The sequence below is a fragment of the Rhyacophila brunnea genome, unplaced genomic scaffold (assembly GCF_057557595.1).
Source record: "Rhyacophila brunnea isolate RB1 unplaced genomic scaffold, BYU_Rbru_1.0 scaffold_15, whole genome shotgun sequence".
NCBI classification, from domain to species: domain Eukaryota; kingdom Metazoa; phylum Arthropoda; class Insecta; order Trichoptera; family Rhyacophilidae; genus Rhyacophila; species Rhyacophila brunnea.
This window is the reverse complement of record NW_028232806.1, coordinates 3,618,789-3,626,193: the sequence shown is the minus strand read 5'-3', so window position 1 is coordinate 3,626,193 and position 7,405 is coordinate 3,618,789.

Below are 7,405 nucleotides of genomic sequence, written 5' to 3'. Positions count from 1 at the left end.
CGAGATCGACATGCACGCTTTGGCCATTGCAACTAGACGAATGTCGCAGGGTCGCAGAGTTGCAGTTGCATCGGCCAATCTGCGAAGGTCCATTTGATAACGTTTGTTTCTTGGTTTACGATGACGTCACATCGACGAATTCGTCGTAAGACGCATGCGGCGAGTTCTGATGTGCGAGCCCTCTTACAGGAAGCCAGCAGCAAACAAATTTTGAAAATAGCCTATATACTGGATTATTTGTTAGGTTACGACGGTTAGGTTGAGTTTTCATTCTTGAATAATTCATGAATTTTGCCAAAATCAGCTATGAAAATAAAATTCTAATAAAATTGGAGATCGTATAGTGTACGGTAGGTAATATCTGTCCGAGCTCACGGCGAACTGTGCCACGGTTAAATGTTTTACGTACAATTTACATGTAACTCTGATTTATTTGGAAAATTAAAATTAGATTGTTTATTTTTTATAGTAGGGGGTCTCAAAATCAGTCATTGCGTCGGGCCTTTACGTCACTGAATGCAATGTTAAATAGGTTATGAATAATTATAATGGTGCTAAAAAGTCGACGCAGCCGATAACAATATGATGATTTTTCATTTACACCTAATCCAATTAGATTCCAATAAGTCAACTTCTAACTGGGCGATGTTATTCGCAACTCGTCAGATTTTCAACGATGTCTCAAAATGATATAAGTACAGCTACAATAGCCATCCGTTTGAATGGAAGATAACAAAATAAAATGTCGTGTTGAGCAACTGTACAGTTGTATGCGATACCTACCATAATAGCCGTCCTTCCTAAAATGGTCACTTCTCGGATCTTGATGGTAACATTGGTTACACCCACTCAAATTCTAACCTGTCGATCTCATTTTTACAAAATAACCTGCCATTATTTGTTGAAATGTACAATATTAATCCGGGATGCGTAAGAAATAATCGATAGGGAATATGCATTCGTAAAGGTGCTTCCGGTTTCCAGGATAGGTGTGACGAATTTTCACGATAAAAACTACATTTTTACCACTTCCTTGTGGTTTAATGGATTTGTATGGAAACATCATTAGTATGGAAAGGATGGAGGCCGTATTACAATGTGTCACGTTTTTTCGACAATTGTAAATTGTCATTAGAAATACATTAGGTATGATATACGGAACAGATTATAAATAGAATTCTGATAGGCTAAATCCAAATACACTACATTTTGACGCAAGGTTTTGTGCATGTGTGAGTGTCCTACGAAAATGAACCACACATTGTAGACGTGCAATAGTGTGTATTGCAACCTTCAAATACACCAATATTCAATGAGCGTCAGTACATAAACAACCGAGAGCATTTGTCAGAACGAAGGAATGACGTATTATTGACATGTGTTTAAGTTTATCCCATATTCTTCCACACTAGAGATCGATCGCCTGTTACTCCAAACCAATGACATTATTAATGGACAACGCACTCAGTACTAAGCTAACAAGTAAATTCGCGCATAGCGACATTTGCACATGTATAGGTAGACGCCATGCAATTTCCATTATGCGATATCACGCATCGGAAATTTATAGCAATATGACCATTATTGTAATGGCGTTAGAGCAGTGCTTCTAATGTCAATGTTCATTTGAGCGAACCCGTTCGAACCGAACCATTCGGCAGACCCAACAAAAAGCATCGGCAATTTATAGCAATATCACCTTTATTGTAATGGCGTTAGAACAGATTATGCCATTCGGCAGACCCGACGAAAAAGTGAGTGTCATTTTTTTCCAGATGCTTCATCCATATTAATGTCATTGCTCCACACCCGTTAGGTATTTCACTTCCCATTATTTCTGAGTTCCCTAGTATGATGTGATTTATTTAATCATCTACTTATACTAGTTGACCGAATAATAATACTGTGTAGGGATCCATATTCGCGCAAGTTGTGAATTAATGTTTCTGTGTACTACACAATTATTCGCGAAACACTCCGACAAAAAACTTGAACATTAAAACCTCTATTATCGTAAATGTGTAATGCCAGCGCTCCATTGGCGAGCCAAAAGTCCGACGACAATAAGTCTTCAGATTTTTCTACGTTCTGCTACTGGCCAACAGACGTTCAACGAAACGAGTATATAATTAATTTGACGAGTAAAACAGTCGACTTTGACAGCATAGATAATATACGTATATCTGACAGTTAAATCGTGATGGCGTTAAATGATACCGACGTTTTATGTTTTTTGGGTTATTGGGTGGCAGATAATGTAATAACGAAGCAAAGGGTACACAAATACTGGGTGAAACATTGGATAAGGAAACGAACGACATTATCCCACACAAATTTAATACGAGAATTGCGTTTGCAACCGAGCGATTTCCGCAATTATTTGCGAATGTCGGAGGATGTATACACAGAACTGTATAATTTGGTCTCCCCATTTATTAAAAAAAAAAATACTATGATGAGGGAAGCTATTTCTCCTCATGATAGATTATGTGCAACCCTGCGATTTTTGGCTGCCGGCGGAACATTCACTGACTTGCATTATAGAACTGCGATTGGAAGACAAACTCTGGGCAAGATAATTCCCGAAACTTGCCAAGTCATCATTGACGTTTTGAAAGGAGAATATTTCAAGGTGTGTATTATATTATACGTCATCTAATAAAGTTGGGCAAATTTACAAATATATCATTAACAAGTAGACATTGGTTGGTCTTATAAAGTGAACGTTTAGTGGATTGTTTTACCTATATAAATCATAGACGGCAACATCATAAGAATGGCAGACAAGATGCATTTGAGATAGGTATATATATAGTCACAAATAAGGCCATCGTTGACATGCTAAATATTCAATAGACCATTAGAATGCTGTACCTAGCCAGGACTCTCCATATAGGCTGTAAGCAAGCTGCTTAATTATTCCTGTTGAATGTATTGTAATACTAGTCATATTCTTCGAAAAGCAAGCATGGAATTTGATTTCTAAATGAGGCCACATAATAATATAGGTTTGCTAACATAGCTCAAATACTTACCATTTGTTGTATCGCTTAAGCTAAGGTTTATAGGCATAAAAACAAACAAAAAAACAAATATTTTTACAAGATATTTATTCATACAAAAAACATTAATTTATTATACCGGCTTTTGTACATTTTTGCTTAATATACGATAAACTGGTTGAGTATGAACAGTAGTTGCTGGCGTTATTTTGTCACTTTGTCCCATAAAGGCAACTTCATGCATCAGCTTCTCGGCCAGCAATCTTTGTCCCTGTGACATCGATCGTAGTTTCATGGCCATCATTTTGCCAAAAACATCAAATTCATCTTCAGTCTTGCTTAATGATTAATTCTAACACTTTGTTGGCGCTATCATTCGATTTTTTTCGTTTGAACGATGGGGGTTCTGGTGCTCTATTGAGATTCGACCTTGGAGTAGTCGACAACGTGGATGTTGAAGGCGAATATTCTATCTGTAAATAAAATGTTGATTATTTTTTGTTGCAGTTCCCTGATACGCACGAAGAAATGGAGACGATTGCAGAAGAATTTAATAGTAAATGGCAATTTCCAAATTGCCTGGGCGCAGTTGATGGGAAACACATTGCAATCGTGCCACCTGCAGGCGCCGGCTCCCACTTTTATAATTACAAACATTTCCACAGCATTGTTTTGATGGCGATTGCAAATGCTAATTATGAATTTATTTATGTTGATGTTGGAACAAATGGACGTATTTCTGATGGAGGCGTACTGAGAAAATCTGATTTTTTCAAACGTTTAGACGAAGGCAGATTAAAAATACCTGCACCAAAAAAACCTACTGCTAATTCTGATGCACTGCCATTTGTTTATATTGGCGATGAAGCCTTTGCATTACGTAACGATTTCATAAAGCCGTATTCACAAAGGCAATTAAATCACAGTAAAAGAATATATAATTATATAATGTTTGAGGCTTTCACGGTTGTTTTTTATCGTAGTATATTCTTGGGTTTTCACCGTGTCTCCTTCTTCCTTCTTTACTCGACGTTTCGGGCTCGTTGCAGAGGCCATTATCAAGAGATATGTTTTATGATGAAATGTGGTGTAGGTATGTGAATGTAAACGTTGCTCTAAGAATGTCAAAAGGAATCCGATTATCTAAGAGCAAACGTTGCTCAGAGTAATCTGTCAATCATTACGACCGGAGATACTGGCTCGAATATTAGATTTTGCTGATAGTGCCGGAAGCCATGACGTTTTTAGTCGTAATCCATGATCCCTATTAATGTTTTCAGGGTTTCTGTGGATTTCAATGGCCTCCTTTACCAAACGTGCGAAATATCCTTTATTACGACCCAATATCTTGGTCTCGAAGTCAAATTTGTGCCCTGTATCCATCGAGTGCTCGGCAATTGCCGACATCGTGTAATGTTTAAGACGGTATGCTCTCTCGTGTTCACTCACACGCTTCTGTACCGTTCTAGAAGTCTGGCCTATATACTTTTTTGGGCATCCACGACAGCTTATCTGGTATACACCTGTCGAGTACAAAGGCTGTGAGTCCTTTACTGGTCTTAGCATATTTCGGACCTTTGTCGATGTTGAGAATATTGTTTCAATATTATGTTTCCGAAGTATCCTGGAAATAGTATCTGTGGTGTTTTTTTTGATGTAAGGTAGATAGGCCCGGCCTTTGAACTGTATCTTTTCCTCCTGACTTAGGTCAACCTTTACATCAAAAACACCACAGATACTAGGTTGACCTAAGTCAGGAGGAAAAGATACAGTTCAAAGGCCGGGCCTATCTACCTTACATCAAAAAAAACACCACAGATACTATTTCCAGGATACTTCGGAAACATAATATTGAAACAATATTCTCAACATCGACAAAGGTCCGAAATATGCTAAGACCAGTAAAGGACTCACAGCCTTTGTACTCGGCAGGTGTATACCAGATAAGCTGTCGTGGATGCCCAAAAAAGTATATAGGCCAGACTTCTAGAACGGTACAGAAGCGTGTGAGTGAACACGAGAGAGCATACCGTCTTAAACATTACACGATGTCGGCAATTGCCGAGCACTCGATGGATACAGGGCACAAATTTGACTTCGAGACCAAGATATTGGGTCGTAATAAAGGATATTTCGCACGTTTGGTAAAGGAGGCCATTGAAATCCACAGAAACCCTGAAAACATTAATAGGGATGATGGATTACGACTAAAAACGTCATGGCTTCCGGCACTATCAGCAAAATCTAATATTCGAGCCAGTATCTCCGGTCGTAATGATTGACAGATTACTCTGAGCAACGTTTGCTCTTAGATAATCGGATTCCTTTTGACATTCTTAGAGCAACGTTTACATTCACATACCTACACCACATTTCATCATAAAACATATCTCTTGATAATGGCCTCTGCAACGAGCCCGAAACGTCGAGTAAAGAAGGAAGAAGGAGACACGGTGAAAACCCAAGAATATACTACGAATATATAATTATCGGACATGCAGAGCCAGGCGAATTATAGAAAATGTTTTTGGCATTTTAGCTGCTAGATTCCGCATTTTTCAAGCTCCAATAATCATGAAAATTGAAAATATCAATACAGTTGTATTAACTTGCTGTGTGCTGCACAACTTTCTTCGTCGCAAATCAACACATACTTATACTCCTTCTCATGACCTTGATAGGGAAAATCCTGAGACAGGTTTAATAGAGCTCGGACTGAGGTCACAGGACACCTTAGCGCCTTTGGAAGCAACGACTAATCGGAACTCGACTGCCAATGCTAAGAAAGCGCGAGGAGATTTCGAAAAATATTTTAATACTACCGGGGCTGTCACATGGCAAGAAAGTATGATAAGCAATAGATAAATTAAACCAATGTAACAATTTAGTTAAAATGTTTTACCTCAATACAATCTTCGTTGTTTAACGAGTTGGAGTAACTCTCATCAGGAGACATGTTTTCCAAATCGTCCACCATGCTGGATATTGAGCTCGATTCTGTAAAACAAAATGTAAATTGTTAAAATACAACATAATACTCAAACTTGTTTTTTATTATCTCTCCCCTAAGTACCCATTCCTTCATACGGTTAATATTGATATTGGTATAATTGGTGTAATCCAGTATATCGGGTATTTTCAAAATGTGTTTTCCGCTGTATTCCTCATAACCAAACTGTACCATTAATTTTGATTGATGATTGACGATTTATTGATTGTCTCTGAAGGAACCTAACTCGAGCGATTTTTGATTTTATGATCATTTCTTTTCTTCTTCTTTCGACCATGTCCGATCATAATATGGACCTCCACGGAGTGGAGGTTTGTATTGACAGATTTTGTTTTTACGAGAAATGGATGTCAGCCACTTGCTCAACATATTAGGTCCATACTCTGACTCATACACAAATTGAAATTCAATGTGTACTTGTCAGACCCAGGATTTGAACCTGGGACCCGACCACGACTCAATAAGCCGCGCTTCCACCGCCATGATCGTACCTATATATTATTATTTCTTACCTACCTCAGCAAAGAATAAATAATTTTATTGTGACTAGAAATGATTCATAGCTGTATGTTTTAATTGCTTAATAGTAGCTAATCTAATGCGATGTCACTTTCAGAGATACGACAATGTCATAGTCTGCACGTGTATAATAAATAGCTTTAAAGCATTCCCTCGTACCTATATATTATTATTATTTATTACCTACCTCGGCAAAGAATAAGAAATTTTATTGTGACTAGAAATGATTCATAGCTGTATGTTTTAATTGCTTAATAGTAGCTAATCTAATGCGATGTCACTTTCAGAGCTAGGTACGACAATTTCATAATCTGCACGTGTATAATAAATAGCTTTAAAGCATTCCTACGTACCTTCCATTTGGTCGTTCAAGAACTCCAAATTTTTATAGTACCACAGTTTGGGTAGATAAACTGCGTCTGTGCCGGCTCCGCTTCGATATGATGTCCTTACTTTATTTCTCTCCTTTCTGTAACCCGACCTCAATGTCTGTATTTTCTTTTTAACATCGTCGACCCTTGCCTGCGGCTCCACCTTGATTAAAATCTCCAAAAGTTCCGCATACGCCAAGGACTTGGCATCACGATTCTTGTATAGTGGGCTGGTCGTCTTCCACAACGATGGGTTGTCTTTAAAACAACTAATAAAATCTTCCAAGAAACTTTTCGAATGCACTCGTAGATCTACCATTGTTGTTATCGATGTGAGATGTCCGAACACTTTGAATGACAGTAAAATAATGATGGCGCTGTCGTCCGTCGGCATAGATATAAATAATGTGACGGTAAAGCGTGGTGAACGTACGAATTTCAGCGGCTCGGCGAGTAAAATATCAAACATGTTTGAAATCCAACGAGCCTGGTCTGCGGATTAA